The sequence below is a fragment of the Drosophila serrata genome, unplaced genomic scaffold, assembly GCF_035046125.1.
Source record: "Drosophila serrata isolate PLE 108 unplaced genomic scaffold, ASM3504612v1 contig_112, whole genome shotgun sequence".
Taxonomy (NCBI): Eukaryota; Metazoa; Arthropoda; class Insecta; order Diptera; family Drosophilidae; genus Drosophila; species Drosophila serrata.
This window is the reverse complement of record NW_028257010.1, coordinates 175,192-193,878: the sequence shown is the minus strand read 5'-3', so window position 1 is coordinate 193,878 and position 18,687 is coordinate 175,192. Positions and strand designations below refer to the sequence as shown.

At 33.9% G+C, this 18,687-nt stretch overlaps 1 protein-coding gene across 2 annotated transcripts in view; it reads right to left on the bottom strand.

The window, feature by feature from the left end:
• Window positions 1-18,687, bottom strand: part of Cht10 (Chitinase 10) — a 45,695-nt gene that overhangs the window by 25,942 nt on the left and 1,066 nt on the right. The window contains exon 1 of one of the 2 annotated variants that reach the window (XM_086841243.1): window positions 13,701-13,866. The exons of the other annotated variant lie outside the window; for it this stretch is intronic. The gene's annotated coding sequence lies outside the window, so the exon portion shown is untranslated. Of the gene's footprint in view, window positions 1-13,700; window positions 13,867-18,687 lie in introns of those variants that run through there. 2 annotated transcript variants of the gene reach the window in all.

Here is an 18,687-nt window from a genome sequence, read left to right as displayed (position 1 = left end):
TCATATAGCTCCCATAGGAACGATCGAGAAATTAAGACAATTAAAAATTATAACATTTTCAGTTTTCAACTAATTTTCATCAAATTTGAGATATAGCCATTTTATATTAGTCTTAAATTTTGTGTCAAATTTTATGAAAATCGGACGACTATATCATTTAGGTGCCATACAAACGATCGTTAGATGTGGAGGAAAATGCAAATCAGTGAATGAAAAACTGCAAATATAATATGTATAGGTGAATGAAATGAAGTCATAGAAGTTCTATCTGCAAGGGTATAAAAACTTCGGCAAGTCGAAGTTAGCTTCCTTTCTTGTTAAATTAATTTATTGAGAATGGTAGAGTGCAAGAGATTCTACATGCTGATTTTTACTGATGACAAGCCTATGTGTTTCGGCCTCGAAGATTAAAGAGGATGCATCCCACGGATCTTCCAAGAAGGAAGATTTCATAAACACACTTCAAACTTCCTGCCTACACATTTCTTACATCCTTTAATTCCATTTTTAACCGTTACACTTCTGTAAATTTCCATTGAACTCCTCCCGACCCTATTGTACAATTTTCTACACTATAGTAAAACATACAATAATTCAATTTATTAAATATTAAAAAAAAAAAAAATCAAATGCTTATTTTCAGCAGTTGTTGAGCTAGTAGTTGAATTTAAATGTATATGTCGATCAAATTTGGCGACAATTAAGGTAACATTCTGTTCCTATTTAGCGCCCTTTTCAATGTAGCAATGTAAAAACATTGTGTTTGGCTACAATTTGTTTTCTCACATGCCTTTGTACATACCACTTGCTAGAAAAACTATAAGTAAAGAAGGGGTTAATAAATTATATTTAAATTTAATGGTATATAACGTCTTAACTTCTTCCACCTCCCAGCGACAGAGTTTATGTCGGAGGTTACCGTAATAGTGAAAACTATCGAACTCCCAAAGATCTACTCAGATAGTCAAACAGTCTTTAAATCTCTTGCAACAGCAATGACTACATCCTCATTAATGTCTACATTTTAAGAGGCACTAAAAAGACCAGCAAAAGGCAACAACTTAGGTACCCGGACACTTTGCAATTGAATTATAGGATCGAATTGGAAATCGATCAAGTTCGATATATTTATATTACTATATTTTGGTGAAATACAAATTTTTAAAATATCATATCATTAGCCAAAAATAAAAAACTTTGCGTAGGAAAAAACAAAAAAAAAGTATCTTATTTGATTATAAAACGTGATGAGGGAAAAACGCTTCGGTGGCATTATTATAAAGACACCCTCCACCGTGCCAAAAGTTCTTTCATTTTTGGCTGCTGAAGCGTATTGTTAGTTATTTTTTTACTGGCGTGCTGACTATCGATCTGAAGTATTCGCGAGTGCTTAAAGTGAAAAGAATAAGATCTTTTTTGCAGCTTGTACCGCTCGACGACCCCAAGGAAGAGAGGGGCAGGCTGAGACACGACGCCGGCGCAGCGAGCTACATTGAGCTAAATCCCAGAACAAGGGCAACCCTCATCGCCCCGCTCAGCAGAGCCAGAGAGGGATTATTCATTTAAATTTATGCGACTAAGGGATAATAAGTTGCTGACAATAATCGACCTTTGCGGGCGTAGACGTCGATTTCGGCAAAGGCTACATACTCAGTCTCATGTAATTTGATCGGCCGTTTTGAACTCGCCACCGCGATACGCCCTAGCCAATGTGTAGTTAAGTTGAGCCCTATATCGACAAATAAATGTGAAAAAGGGAATTTTCGAGTTTCGAATTTTCGGAAATTAGAGTAAGAAAGAATAGAAAATATAAGTTAAGTTAATTAAAAAAAACTACGGCAAAGATAATGGAAAAATGACTTATATGTAAATGAGGCAAGGAGGATTATTAATTCGTTGTATTTCTGTCTATTTAGAGAAAAATCAGACTAAATAGCTCGAGCCGAATGCCGTCGCCCTCTTGCAGTTTTCCTCGGTCTTTATATGGGCAATTCTCCAGAAAGGTCCACCGCGGGCAAAAACTTAAAATTGCTAAAAAACGAGTATTTTTAACATGGTTACATAAAAAATTGGTCAGATTGATCAAGACTGAGAATTTTTCATTTTCCAAAATAAATTTCGAAATAATAGATGTAAAACATTCGTAAACGCAATTTATGTTATTTTTATCAAAAAAAAAGGCATGTTTTGTTTTGATGCCAATGCCTTAAACAAAATCATTTTGTTTTTACTTTTTCTTTCTAATATCAGACAGAGAATCCAAAGAGTCCATATAGAATTCAAAGGGACATATGCAATTACCAATATTCGTACAGTTTTAGTTTGAATTATCGCGACCGCGACTAAAATTTAATTTAAAAAATAACTACTTTATATTTTAAAATCAAACAAAATAAATTGTTAAGAGAATTCATTGCATAACTCATTAAAATTTAGTGTATTACAATTTTTCATCACGTTTCTCTAAAATCAGAGCTTAAACTGGTTTCTTGCAAATGTAACTTCTGTTTTTGTCGCGTGCGAACGCGTTACATTTTAGTGTATATCTTGAAAGCGAACAAGGATTTAAAATCGACCTTAGCACTAATTATAGTGCTAACCAAGAGCTTTACGCTGCAATTTTTGTAAAATTAAAATAAAGTCTTGGCACATGTTTTTTTTTTATTTTGAATGCGTACAAATGTCGCATTCGACACCAGAGAATTGCCCATATCCTCTTTTATGGCGTCCCCTTTGGATGTAAATTTCTTTCTTTGCATGGGATGTTTCCTTCACCCTTTTCAGCACTTTTGAAGAAAGCGCTTTCGTTGGTGGAGATGTGAAAACGGTGAGTGTTGCAAGTACACTCTAAATAAATTTGGATAAGAATAATTTAATAGAAGAGAAAGAATAGCCCAAATTATAAGCCGTTAACAAATGAAAGATTTATTCGAACGAACGGCGGAAAGCGAAGAGAGAAGGGGAAAATAAAAGAACACCCGATACATTAGGCGATTGCGCTTAAGGCTGCTAAAGCTGAGAGCTTTTATGCTTCTCCATATCAGCTTATTTTTGTTGTAACATGTACCTATCTACATATGTATGTTAATTTTCAATTAACGTAAACAGCGAAATCAAGAAATAATACCAATTCGACTTGCCTTAAGTTTCCTTTACCAATATTTCTTATGAATGCCCGAAACCGAGTTGTAAGGTGTTTACATATTTATTACTTGTATGTCGTCGGCAGTATTTAAAATACAATTCATTGATGATTCATACACAATTCATCAACAAATTCATCAATGTTTCATCAACAATTCATCGATGTTTCATCAACAAATTTCATCGACGGCCGATGGTACTGCCGACGACTGCCGTCTAGACTACCGCCTTAACTGTATCGTGGGCAGAGCGTCGACTCGGTAAATGTCGCAGTCGGCAGAGCGTCGCCTCGGTAGAAGTCGCAGTCGGCGAATTGATTGATGACATGCGGTACTGCAGGGTATAAAATATTGAATTCATACATACAAGAATACCTCTATTTCGATATTCTCAGCACACACAAACGAAAATTTGCTTACAACATAATAAAAGTTGGTTGTCGGTTATTCTTATTTTCAAGGACATCTAGTGAATGTAATTAAATTGAAAAAAATGAAAAAATAAGCACAAAATGTGTTCGAAAAAAATTTCATAATCTACAAAAAAAAAGGTTGATTAATAATACTGAAATATTCGCCATTATTTTTAAAACGCAAAAAAGAATTAAAATAACTAAATACCAAACTGCCAATTATTAAAACTAAAAATAAAGTTTTAAGTTTCTTTTTTTAAGTTGGACGTTGATGCACTATGGTCAGTACATTCATGTGGCCCGTATGAAACTAGGCACGCGACTGTTTGGGTTAGGTGTAAGTAGGCCCGATGGAAAATATAGGACAGAATACGAGGAAATTGACTATCGGCGTGCTGCCAGATTGTTAGCTAAACTGTTGTTTACTAAGTGTGTTAGTATTAAAGACTTTAATTTGGGAAGGCTAACTACGTTAGAGATTAGTGCGTACAAATCAATATAATTTGCACATAATACTCTAAAAGGTTCATACAGTTCAAAGGAGGTTCTACAGTGGCGCAACACTAATGGGATATAGGATCTAGTAGTTCTACATGGTACGTGGAAATTAAGCTGACTCAACAAGTCCGCACTTTCCAAATCACCATGGATAAGGTTAAAAATAAAGGTTATCCCTAGCATCGTTCTACGATTGGCTAAGGACGGCAAGTTTATTAATAGGAGTCTACTAGAGTAGGAAGGTAATCTAAGGTTTGCATCCCAATTTAAACCGCGTAGAGCGAAAAGTAAAAAGTTCTTTTGAAACGACTCAATGCGTTTACTATGGACACCGTACTGAGGGCTCCAAACGCAGCATTCATATTCTAAGATAGGACGAACTAAGGAAGTATATAGTATTTAGTAACATAGGGGTCATTGAATTCATTCGACCACCGTTTAATAGATGAAAGCACACCCCTGGCTCTATTCACCATAGACGAAATATGATCAATAAAGTCAAGTTTTGGGTCCAAGCGGACGCCCAAATCATCAACAGAATTAATTCTTTCCAAAGAGCAGTTTTCTAACAAGAAGAGAATGGTTAACAGAGTCAAATGCTTTACTGAAATCAGTATAGATTACATCTGTCTGAAAATTATTATGGAAGCCCTTTATAATATAGGAAGAGAGCTCCAAAAGATTTGTTGTTGTTGATCTTCGCTTAATAAAACCATGTTGACATGGAGAGATAACTGATCTACAAAGGTGCAGTAAGTGAGGGGTGATAATGTTTTCAAATAATTTAGGGATGCCCGTTTTTGTTAGAATACTTATGTTTTAAAAAAATTACTTTTTTCATTTGAGCTAAAATTCTCGCAAAGCATTAAGAGACCCAAAAATATTTCAGTAAAGTTTAATTTGGTAAAAAGGGATAAATTTTCACTTTGTGAAAATGTAAAATACCTTAACAAAAAATCAAAAAAAAAAAGTTTAAAATTCAAATGAACACACTTTTCGTATAAACAATTAAAAAAATAGTTTAGATAGGAAAGAGTGTAAAATGGGGTAAATATTTCTTTGCAAACAATTTCATACAAAACAAGAAAGGAAGCTAACTTCGGCACGCCGAAGTTTATATACCCTTGCAGATAGAACTTCGATGACTAGGAATCCATACAATATTAATTATATATATTTGTGTTAAACAACAATGAAGTAATACCTGATTTAATTTCATTCACCTATACATATTATATTTGCAGTTTTACATTCACTGATTTGCATTTTCCTCCACATCAAACGATCGTTTGTATCGCACCTATATGATATAGTCGTCCAATTTTTTATAAAATTTGACACAAAATTTAAGACTAATATAAAATGGCTATACCTCAAAATAAATACAAATTTGTTGAAAACTAAAAATATTATAATTCTTAATTGTATTAATTTCTCCATAGTTCCTATGGGAGCTATATGATATAGTAGTCTGATATTAATAAAATTTTACACAAAATTGTAGAGTAAATAAAACGACTATATCTCAAATTTGATCAAATTCTGCTGAAAACTGAAAATGTTATAATTTTTTTTGTAAAAATTTTCCGATCATTCCTATGGCAGCTATATGATATAGTCGTCCGATCTGGCCCGTTCCGACTTATATACGAGTGAGAGTATATAGAAGGCTAACTACAAAGTTTCATTCAGATAGCTTCAAAACTGAGAGACTAGTTTGCGTAGAAACGAGCAGACGGTCAGACGGACAGAAGGACAGAAGGACAGACGGACAGACGGACATGGCTAGATCGACTCGGCGGTTGATCCTGATCACAAATATATATACTTTATATGGTTGGAGGTGCCTCCTTTACTGCATTGCAAACTTCTGACTGAAATTATAATACCCTGCAAGGGTATAAAAAGGTGAGGGATAAATGTAAAACAAAAATTAAAATACAAATAATAGTAATTAATAAATAATTTAACTATTGCAACTTATTTCATTTTATTTTTTATTGTATGTTATTATCGTATGTTTGAGTTGCGGCCGAACCAAAGCGGAATAGTGGAAATATTTTTTTTAAGAAATGGCGTCAGATTTGAAAAATAAAACGACTATTTTGTTACTGTATGTTAAGCTCGAATCATGTTATCTTTCGATAAAGTTGAGATTTTTTTTTAACACAGGGGTTTTATGTATTTAGTTGTTCTCATTTAATTGAATTTTTCTTATTTCAAGCCCATATTCCTCGTACGGTTATACAGATTTTGGCCATAACTAAAATTTCATTCATGTGTTGTTAAAGTACATTTGTTGTTGTACTCTTGTACTGTGTCTTCACTTATTGTATAAAAAGGAACTTATTTCAAACGCAAACAAATTATAAGGTGGTTACTTGCATAAACTATTTTAGGTAGGGTCGAAATTCATGCTTAATAAATGAATAAAAATATTTAAACCTATGTAATACGGAAAAATCGAATCCCTTCGACCACCTTTTAATAAAGCCCTGCACACCTGTGGTTTTGTTTACCATGCGATAAATATGCTCCGAAAACGAAAGTTTAGGACCTGGTCGGACACCTAGATCGTCAACAAGGGAGATTCTTTCCAAAACGCAGCATATATGTAAGCATATAAGTGGTAAACAGGCGAATGACTCGGGAAAATGTCATCAGTTTGCATTTGGAGCTGTTGAGATGTAAAGAGTTAGCATGACACCATGCCTGAAAGTTGCTAAGATCCAATTGTAAGTCTGACTGGCATGAACTATCCCTATACTGGACGCAAAGTTTAACGTCATCAGCATACATATGTAAGTTCTCTAGATTTTGTTAAAACCTGCGGCAAGTCATTGATAAACAGTGTGAATAACATTGGACCAACGTGGCTACCTTGAGGGACGCCAGACGTGACACGGAGGCTATTGGATAGATCATTTTTAAACAGAACCTTTTGAGTCCTGTCACTAAGATAAGTCGAAATCCACATAAGATCACCAGGAAACACTAAATAATCAAGTTTCCTAACATGAAGAGAGTAATTAACCGAGTAGATCACATCGGTTTGAAGGTTACGTTGGAAGCCATAAATAACAAATAATGTAAGTTCCAAAAGATTTGTTGTAGTTGATCTTCGCCTCACAAAACCATGCTGACATGTAGAAATTACGGATCTGCATAAGTGTTACAGTATTTACATTCTCGAAGAGTTCAGGGATTGCCGACAACTTAGAGATACCCCTAAAGTTACTGGCATCTGATTAGCTACCTTTTTTGTGGAGAGAAATAACACAAGATTCCTTCCAAATAAGGGAAAATTCTGAGGGTCCTAAAGATAAGGTAAACAGCTTAAGAAGGGGGAGACACAAAGCCTCCGCACAATACCTTAGCATGCAGCCTGGTATTCCATCGGGACCTGGTAAATATATTGCAATATGTGGAATTTGACCCGTTTTCGTGGCCAAAATTAAAATTTTTGAAATTATTAACATTTTTTAATGCAGGTTTCTTATATAATTATGGTTATGACTATAGGAAGCTATTTTAGAAAAGTGGGCGTGTCAACGCCCCCCTCCGCCCACAGAAATCGAAAAAAATCGAATATTTAAAGCAATTTTCAAGTTAGAGACCCCAATTTTGGAACACAGGATGAATTTCTTATTTTAAATGTGTCCTGTAAATTTGGTTCAGATCGGATAATAAATGTAGAAGTTATTTAAGAATATCATTTTTTTTGGTTTTATTATTCTACATATTAATTATTAACTTCATCATTGTCATCAATTTCATTATTATTATAAAAAAATAGGTATTGTCGTCTTCCCTAACGTCGATATCAGTTTTAACGGTTAAGAAAACCTTATATTCTGCGGAGTTTGATTGTTCCACAATATATTTCCGGAGAAATTGAACCTCCCTTGCTTACGCCACACTACTAGCAGTTCTGCATTTCTGACCAAGATGTTGCTTCCTAATAATTCAAATTACGCAAAAGACCGCAAAAAACGCACAATGAGCCTATATATTTTGAATTCAGAATTGACAAACCTACAACATGTATATGGACACTCGCTGATACAATTTGAACCTTTTTTTAAAACCCTTTGGAAAGTTCAACTTTATTTCCAAAAGTGACAAATGGACACCACTTGCTAAATGTACAAATTTTTAGAAAAATACGAACGGAACACGCAACATATTAGTATCAACACATAGTAATAACCTGAAGAATTAATATTCAGTTTGAATTAGGTTATTTAATGATTTTATGTCAGAGATATGCCAATTTGAAACTGCACCGCAAAGTCAACTTATAAGACAGCCCGTGGTGTTCGCTTGCAACAGCTGACTTTAACAGCTGTTATTTTAACATTGAACTGTTAAGTTAACATTTTGGGTATGTAACATAGCAGTTTGATCAATTCATAACATGGTATCATTGAAAATACGCAAATTTGGATACTTGCGAAAAATGAGTTTTGGCCACGAAAACGGGTCAAATTCCACATAGTGTATTGGCTTAACACGTTGAAGATCTAAAATAAAATAGCTTTCGTCCAAGATGGGACTGAAAATTATGTTCGAATTGGGAGCAGCAAAAAGAATATACAGTATGTCAAGAAACTGTTTACACACTGAAAATTTTAAATATTTTTTGACTTTGCATGCAAATATAACGCTTTTAGTAAGGGTTTTAAATTTTTTTTCAATGGATATATATTTATTGGATAATTGGATCCATGCAAAGTCAACAAATATTTTTTGAATTTTCAGTGTGTAAACAGTTTCTTCTGACTTGAAGTAGAAAAGTTATATCACTAAGCAAGAAACACATAGAGGTGTCAAACAGTACCAAAAAGTACTATCACAAAAACGGCCAGAGCACCCGAACGATATGTCTAGAACCCCAGAGTGCCTTCGGCTTTTTCGAGTTCGAAGCAGTCGTTCGAAACCGAGCACAACAAGAATTCACTTTTCAGTGGCAGATCGACCGTGGAAGGATGAGCAGGGGTGCGTTTCTTTGCGCTGTGCTCTCGTTTCTTTGTATATGTGGCGCAAGGCTTCAATGCCTTAACAATAAATGGTTTTTTTTATCTTAATTGAATTTTGTACGCACAGTTTTTCTTGCCCGAAAACATGGGTATTTTTTGATGTGTACAAGCGCTCACACGTTTGTATGCGTGTGCAAATTTCTGTTCGCAGAGTCTTTTTCATAGGTTTCGGACGGCCACAGTCAGTAGGCCGAAGCGGCGGCTCACTTGCTTATGACGTCACAGCAATACTTAGCCAGCGCTTGCATTGGGGGACAAATTATTTAAGTCATCTAACTATAATTACCACTTATTTTAATTTAATTTTTGTTTTTCCTGACAATATATTTCCCAAAAGTCATTTTGTTGATGAATCATCGATGAATTGTTCATGAATTTGTTGATGAATTGTTGATGAATCATCGATGAATTGTTCATGAATTTCATGAACAATTCATAGATGATTCATCAACAATTCATCAACAAATTCATGAACAATTCATCGATGATTCATCAACAAAATGACTTTTGGGAAATATATTGTCAGGAAAAACAAAAATTAAATTAAAATAAGTGGTAATTATAGTTAGATGACTTAAATAATTTGTCCCCCAATGCAAGCGCTGGCTAAGTATTGCTGTGACGTCATAAGCAAGTGAGCCGCCGCTTCGGCCTACTGACTGTGGCCGTCCGAAACCTATGAAAAAGACTCTGCGAACAGAAATTTGCACACGCATACAAACGTGTGAGCGCTTGTACACATACACTCACCAGAAAAAGTGTGCGTACAAACTTAACGCGCAACTTTGATTTTAAATAAAAATAGTTCTATGGAAGATATTGACTTCAATTTTTTTTTAAATTAACGACACATCTATTATTAAAAATTATAGCTAGTCTTTATTTATTTCCGTCCACAACTTTTTTATTTAAAATTAAAAAACAAAAAATACCCATGTTTTCGGGCAAGAAAAACTGTGCGTACAAAATTCAATTAAGATAAAAAAAACCATTTATTGTTAAGGCATTGAAGCCTTGCGCCACATATACAAAGAAACGAGAGCACAGCGCAAAGAAACGCACCCCTGCTCATCCTTCCACGGTCGATCTGCCACTGAAAAGTGAATTCTTGTTGTGCTCGGTTTCGAACGACTGCTTCGAACTCGAAAAAGCCGAAGGCACTCTGGGGTTCTAGACATGGTAGAATTATACAAGGTAGTCTCGTCGGCAAAAGCACTCCGCTATTCATTACTCACAACAAGTGCGAGTGAGAGGAGTCTGCGTAGTAAGTGCGAGTGAAACGACAAAAGAGCTTTTAGTTTAGCCCTTAGAGTCCATGGGGGTTAAATTGTTCATACATAGTAAAAAGAGTTGAAGTGTTTTATAACTTAATTTTTAATAGTTTGGAATTTGACATTAATATTTGTTTCATTGTTCTAGACATATCGTTCGGGTGCTCTGGGGCATGATACAATTATACAAGGTAGTCTCGTCGGCTGCCTAACCGTTCGGCTTATTTTCAGTGCGTTCGTGTTTGTCAAGCAGAAAGGTTGTGTGCGGACGATTTTTTTCTTACTATTAACCCTTGTGTGCGATGTCGTTCTGCTAAGAACATAAACATTAATTATAGATAAAAAAATTTGAAAGCTACTTTTTAGATTCCGATATATTTTAAAATTAAGAATTTAAACAAAAAAATAGCTTTTACAAAAACAAAAACAAAGATTAATGTTCAAATTCCTAATTTTAAAATATTCGGAATCTTAAAGTAAAATTTTTTAATCTAAATTAATGTTTATGTTCTGAACAATTAACCCCCATGCACCATCAAGGGCTAAACTAAGAAACATCTTTGTCCGTTTCACTCGCACTTTCTCGCTGACTCCACTCACTCGCACTTGTTGTGAGTAATGCCGAACGGTAGTGCTTTTGCCGACGAGACTACCTTGTATAATTGTACCATGGTTCTAGACATATCGTTCGGGTGCTCTGGGGTTCCAGGCTCAGCCGTTTTTGTGATAGTACTTTTTGATACTGTTTGACACCTCTATGTGTTTCTTGCTTAGTGGTTATATTTTAGGCTTGTTAGTTCTTTGTTGAACCAAGGCGGGTTATAAGAGACCAAAGGATGGGTTACCGGAACACTTAATGAAAAGAAAGAGTTCATGGCACTGTAAAAAATGCCCACGGCGGTTGCCATGTACAGATCGGACCAATTAAATTCGGATATTAAAGTACTTCGGTGTTGGTAGTCAAGCTTTAGGTGTATTAAAGTCCCCCATAGTTGGTCCCTATCTGAAAACCTTTTGGAAACGGCCCGAATGGCAGAAAGATGTTTCTAATAAGTTGGCTCTTTAGACGATGGAGGGATAAATGAACAAGAGATGTACATAAAGAATCTTTATAATTTAAAATTTTCCCACTGTCTGTCAGACATACTATATCGATTTCGCCAATTAAGATTGTTTTGTTTTTATATTTCTGAAGAGTCAGCAAAATTGATTATTATTTTGCTCATCGCTTTGTTTACACGTATGATTGTACTTGCCGAATGGGAACAAAAAGCACTGAATATTGGCGGTGTTGTTGATGAAACATCGATGAATTGTTAATGAATTTGTTTATGAATTGTGGATGAATCATCTATGAATTGTTGATGAATCATCGATGAATTGTTGATGATTGTTAATGATCAACAGTTTGTATAGTCACTCATCGATGAATCATTAACAACACCGCCTTGACTGTTGATGAATTACTGATTACTGGTACTGCAGGGTATGAAACATAAAAACTTAATTTGGGTATATTAATGTTATCACAAAATGTGATATCTCTAGATATTGATCTTTGTTTATGATGCTGATCAAGAATTTATATACTCAATGGGGTCGAAGAAGCCTTTTTCTGTCAGTTCCCTGCAGTACCGCGTGACAACAATAGGCCACAGTCATCAACGCGCCGACTGCGATTTCTACCGAGGCGACGCTCTGCCGACTGCGACTTCTTCTACAACCCTCTGCCCACGATACAGTTACGGCGGTAGTCTAGACGGCAGTCGTCGGCAGTACCATGGCCCGTCCGTTGAAAAATTTGTTGATGAAACATCGATGAATTGTTGATGAAACATCGATGAATTGTTGATAAATCATCGATGAATTTGTTGATGAATCATCGATTAATTGTGGATGAATTTTTATTGATGACAGCCTAGGACATGCCCATGTTAAATAAATCAACAGTTTGTATGGCCTGTCATCGATGAAAAATCAACAGCACCCCCTTGACTGTTGATGAAACGTTGATGAATTACTGATGACAGGTGCTGCAGGGTTATTACAGTCGCGGTTGACACTAAGCCAACAAAATAGTAACGAACTATTTTTCCCTAAAACTCACACGCTAGAATTCGTTGTTAAATTTTTTTAATGAACCAGTAAATTCTTTTATTTCCGTTAGCTACAATGATTTATTACAAAAACATTTAAATCGTCGGGGTTCCATCGATGTTTTATTTTAAAGTATACAAAATACGATGAAAATACGATGCAAATATACAAATATATTATAAGATTCTTTATAATATGAAGGTTGATCTTGCCACGATCGAACGTCCAATAAAGAGAAATTGGGAAACAAATCGATGTTCAGGTAGCTGCCACATTCAAAATTTGTATCGAAATTTCCTATTGGTATATACATACATACATAAAGAATCTTTATAATTTAAAATTTTCCCACTGTTTGTCAGACATACTATATCGATTTCGCCAATTAAGATTGTTTTGTTTATATAGTTCTAAAGAGTCAGCAAAATTGATTATTATTTTGCTCATCGCTTTGTTTACACGTTTGATTGTACTTGCCGAATAGGAACAAAAAGCATTGAATATTTAATTCTGACATAACGCAAACATTCTCATTCTTTTTTCTTCAATTTGTTTTCGTTGCGCCAATTTATGTTTCGGTAAATATTTAAATCGACATAGAATTGGGTTAATCTTTTCTTAACCGGTTTTCGGTGTTGTGTGATGACAATTGTTTCTCCCTCCGGTCAGTGTACGATAACAAGATTGCCGATTTTATTTAAATTCAAAAATGTAACCTACGGCAGCGGTGCGAAAAAGACGTTGGACAAGTTTTGTGGTAATAGTCTTGCGTGCTTGAGAAGAGAGTCGTTGGTAAAATAATTCGGGTTCTGACTGCTTGGAGTTCATTGAACGCCATGATGAGCAACTCAACCGGCTTTCTTATCCTCCTTGTGGGTTGCGCAATATGCGTCTGGTTTATTGGCTTTCTTCGTGAACAAATTAATAAATATCAATATGCTATTTGGATAGTATTACTTCTGTACCAATATTTATTGAAATCCACACAGCAACCTTGACTACTTTGGGGCACTATAAAAAACCTGATGGTAATCAGGCTTGGAGCTAGTTGGCTCATCAGTAGATTACACATGCAATTCACGTTCTATTTGGTTGTCAAGTTTGATATGGCTGGCAATGGGACAATATTATATTAGCACCGGTTCCAGAGTGGCTATTTACTTCACGTATTAAATGTAACAACACATTTCAAAGAATGAACATTCCCAGACTTGACCCGTACTTTCTTGATTCACTCACTCAGAACTCAAATTCTCCGCAGCGTTTATTTAAATAACTTATATGCGTGGGACGTGCTCAACCTCCAGCATGCGCGATCAAAACCCAACAGTTGACGAACGAGCTGAGGACTCTTTTATTTATACTCAAAAAAAAACGAAAAAAAAAAAAAAAATAAAACAAGTATGAATGCTAAAATCTAGGGCTCTCGACTATGCGATACCCAGTACCCAACACTTTTGTGTTCTCCATTAAAAACAACACTGTTTTTTCAGAACCCATATAATGTTTAACATAACAGTTCCAATGACAGGTATAGATTTAGTCAACAGATCAGTAAAAACAGGTAAAAAAAACTACGATTGAGTGTATTTGACTGTAAGGTACGAAAAGCTATCTCTCTCTTCGAATCAACTTTTTTTTCTGATGCGGCTGCTTAAATAGAGCCCAGGTTATGCGAACAGCTGATTGGCATACAAAACCGACATACATATATCGCTTTTTAAGTACAAACTCCAATTGATATTCAATTCTGCATATACAGTATGTCAAGAAACTGTTTACACACTGAAAATTCAAAATATTTTTTGACTTTGCATGCAAATATAACGCTTTTAGTAAGGTTTTTTAATTTTTTTTCAATGGATATCTATTTATTGGATAATTCTTAATGATAATATTCAAAAACATAAACAAAACAATTCAATACTTAACAAAAAATTAACAAAAAATAACTTTTCACATATTTGACACTGTCAATATGTCATCAACAATTTATTAACTGCGATTGCGACTGCGACTTCTACAGAGTCGAGGCTCTCCTCAAGCGGCAATCGTGCCAAACACGACTCTCTCGCGCTTTCATTTGATCTCGGGTGATGAAACATCTCTTGCACTCTGCTTTTTCAATAATATAAGTAGGATGGGTGCTTTTAATTGCGTTTTAAGACATATGTTATATATGAATATATATATATAAGTGTGAAAATCCAATTATTGCGTGAGAGTTTTTGGTACAACAGGGCAATCCTCTGGTCTCGAATGCGACATTCGTACCCATTCTAACTAAAAAATAACATGTACCAAGACTTTATTTTAATTTTAAAAATGTTTCAACGTATAGCTCTTGGTTAGCACTATAATTGGTGCTAAGGTCGATTTTAAATCCTTATTCGTTTTCAAGATATTCACTAAAATGTACTGCATTCTAACGCGACAAAAACAGAAGTTACATTTGCAAGAAACCAGTTTAAGCTCTGATTTCAGCGAAACGTGATGAAAAATTTTATTACAATAAATTTTAATGAATTATGCAATGAATTATCTTAATAATTTATTTTGTTTGATTTTAAAATATTAAGTATTTATTTTTTAAATTAAATTTTAGTTCAAGTCGCACGCGACATTTTAGAAAGCTATAATTCAAACTAGACTGTACGAATATTTGTGATCGCATATGTCCTTTTGCACTTTATATTGACTCTTTGCAAAAGTAAGAGCAAAATGCTTTTGTTTAAGATCAAAACAAAATATAACTTTTTTTTTTTTTATTAAAATAACATAAATTGCATTTATGCGTGTTTGACATCGATTTTTTCGATATTTATTTTAGAATATTAACAATTTTTTAAGCCTTGATCAATTTGACAATTTTTTTATGTAACCATGTTAAGAATACAAGTTTTTAAGCAATTTTAAGATTTTGGCCGCGATGGACCTTGGGCCTTTCCGGAGAATTGCCCATATGATAAATAGTGGAATTATATGGAACTTTGTGGAACTATGTATATTATAAACAGTGAATTTAAAGAGGTAACCGTGGATGATGAATTACTGATGCATGGTACTGCAGGGTACAAATGGTCGTTGCCTTGGTCAAAAGGAAATAATTTTTTTTCTTATAAAAGGCTTAAAATATTTTGACGTATTAGTTCATTCGTTTTTGCAAAGATGGACTTTGGATAATTTTTCATTTCTAAGATGATTGTAAGATTCAATTGGTTCGCGCAAGACCTTTTTTTTGAGGTTGAACAATTCAAAAACTAATTTCTGCAAAATATGTTAAACAAATGTGCACTGATGCCTCTTAAAAATTGTTCCAAGTTTTTGCAAAAGTAATACGCATTATTTTATTTTAAAATTTGATGTAGATTTGCTCGGGAAATTTGGAAAGGCGATAATTCGAATTTCGAACCGTTCCACTAATGGTAACCGCATATTTCATTTCCATTTTTTTTTTTTTTTGACTATTTGATTTTAAAAGGCCATACATTTGTTTTAGAGATTGGTATCAAAACAAAACATGCCTTTTTTAAATTTGTCCATCAAAATTATAAAAATTGTTTTGACTCCGCTTTGCCATCGACGATGTCAAACATTTTTTTAGAAAATGAAAAATTCTTTGAAATATTATCAATTTGACCATGTTAAAATCATCATTTTCAAGAAGTTTTGGTTTTTTGGCCGCGGACCTTTCTGTGGAAATGCCTGTATTTTATTGAGATGTTTTCACTTTAATAAATTTTTTTATAAGGCCAGCCAGTCTCCTTGTAAGCAAGCCTTTAGAAAGATTCTTTAGATGCTTTTCCAATGCCCATATGTATTAAAGAAAATGAAATTTCAATGGTATATACACATTTGTTATAGTATAGTATAGTATATGTATATGTAGAATGTAGTATAGTCTAACTAAATTTTAGAGGAATTTTTGCACTTATTCGACAGATTACAACACACGACTTTCAATACAATTTTAGGTCAAAGGCAAGCTTAAATTTAAACTAACCGTTAAAACTCTTTTCTGGGAAGATGTCTTCTGGCTCTACTAAATTAAGGTGACTGAACAGACCCGATTTAATAGCAGGTATTACTTCATTGTTTTTTAACATTAATATATATCTTTTATATTGTATGGATTCCTAATCATCGAAGTTCTATCTGCAAGGGTATATAAACTTCGGTGTGCCGAAGTTAGCTTCCTTTTTTGTTTATTATTAAAACTTATAATATCAGAAATATATTTGATTACATAAATTACACAAAATTGTAGAATAATATGAAACGGCTATATCTCAAATTTGATGAAAATCTGTTGAAAACTGAAAATGTTATACTTTTTAATTGAATTAATTTCTCGATCGTTCCTATGGGAGCTATATGATATAGTCGTCCAATTTTCATACAATTTTACACAAAATTGTAGAATAATATGAAATGGCTTCTTAAATTTGATTAAATTCTGTTGAAAACTAAAAATGTTATCGCCACCGCGATTGTCAGTCTTCCGACAACAGCCACCGCCATTCTCATTCCTCTCAAATTTATCGATCGTTCCTATGGGAGCTATATGATATAGTCGTCCAATTTTCATAAAATTTTCATAAATTATAGAATAATATGAACTGGATATATCTTAAATTTGATCAAATTCTGTTGAAAACTAAAAATGCTATAATTTTTTTTGTAAAAATTTTCCGATCATTCCTATGGCAGCTATATGATATAGTCGTCCGTTCCGACATATGTATATACGAGGGAGAGTATATAGAAGACTAACTGTAAAGTTTCATTCAGATAGCTTCAAAACTGAGAGACTAGTTTCCGTAGAAACGGAAAGACGGACAGACGGACATTGATAGATCGACTGATCCCGATCAAGAATATATATACTTTATATGGTCGGAGGTGCCTCCTTCACTGCGTTGCAAACTTCTGACTGAAATTATAATACCCTGCAAGGGTATAATAAATACAAAATTATATTAACTTTGTTACATTTTTTCCGGCATTACCAAATGCAACGGTTTTGCCTGTGCATACAGTTTAAGTTTTGTTTTAAAGTTTCATACACCCCACCCTAAAGTAAAAAATTTAATTTAAATATGAGACGTATTTAGCAATAAAGATTGAAAAGAGGGCGTGAAAAGCTTCATAAAGACTAAGGTCATGAATTTGAATCCAGTTTCGGAATGATTTGGGTACTTTTTATTTTTGTTGTTCTTATTATTATTAATTTTTTTTATTTATTTATTATATTTATTTTTAGTTGCCTTATAATTTCAATTTAATTAGAAATGTCTTTAGACTGTAGTCAATGCACTGCACAAGCAAATCAAATTCCTATTGAGACGATTGATTTTCCAAAAAGTCCTTTACCTTGACAACATAATCGATTGTATTTTTCTTATAAAGTACTTAATTTAAGTAACGAACAAAGCGTTTGGTACCGGGGGTTACACAGTTGAGTCCATTCGACTTTAACTTTCCTATTAGTTTAAAACTTTTGCCGCAGTAAAGGACACACACCGCAGTGAAGGGGACACCCCTTATAAAGTAATTACGTATATTCTTGACTAGCATCAACAGTTCAGTTTATCAACAGCAAAAATTGTTGACTAACTCAATTACAATATTAATTCATCACCAAACATCGATTATTTTCACGAATATATGTATTTAAACCCCTCAGATGTTTTTTAAGATTTTGCATATAGAATAAGCGTCAGTTTTGCGTGTCTGCAAGGGTAATGTGCCAATGCGATTTAATCTTGTGCTTTCATTGCATCTAAAATTCTTTAAAAATGTAATGTTTTTCCAGTACCTTCACGTGTGTATTGCATGTCCAGTACATATTCTTCTTCGTAAGCCGATCTTGAAGCGTGGCTTAGTGGTTTGAACAAAAAGTATTAAATTTCGACAAAGCAGAAAAAGCTTGAAATTATAGATATTCAAAATGTATGTGTAACATTACCGGGCTTTTGTTGATTTTCTTGGGCTATTATATTAGTTTCCCCACCGCTTCTACGCACTTTGGCATAAACATAAACGTTACTTCGAAGTTTTAATATTATTATGTAATATTTTCAATATTAAAAAAGTATAGCTATAATATTAAACGATAAAACGAAAGGATTAAAAAAATAGGGTCTATAGGGTCTATACATTGTCGACATAAATATTTATACTAGTATTCATTTAGCTTTTCAACTTTTTATCTAAATACCGGTGT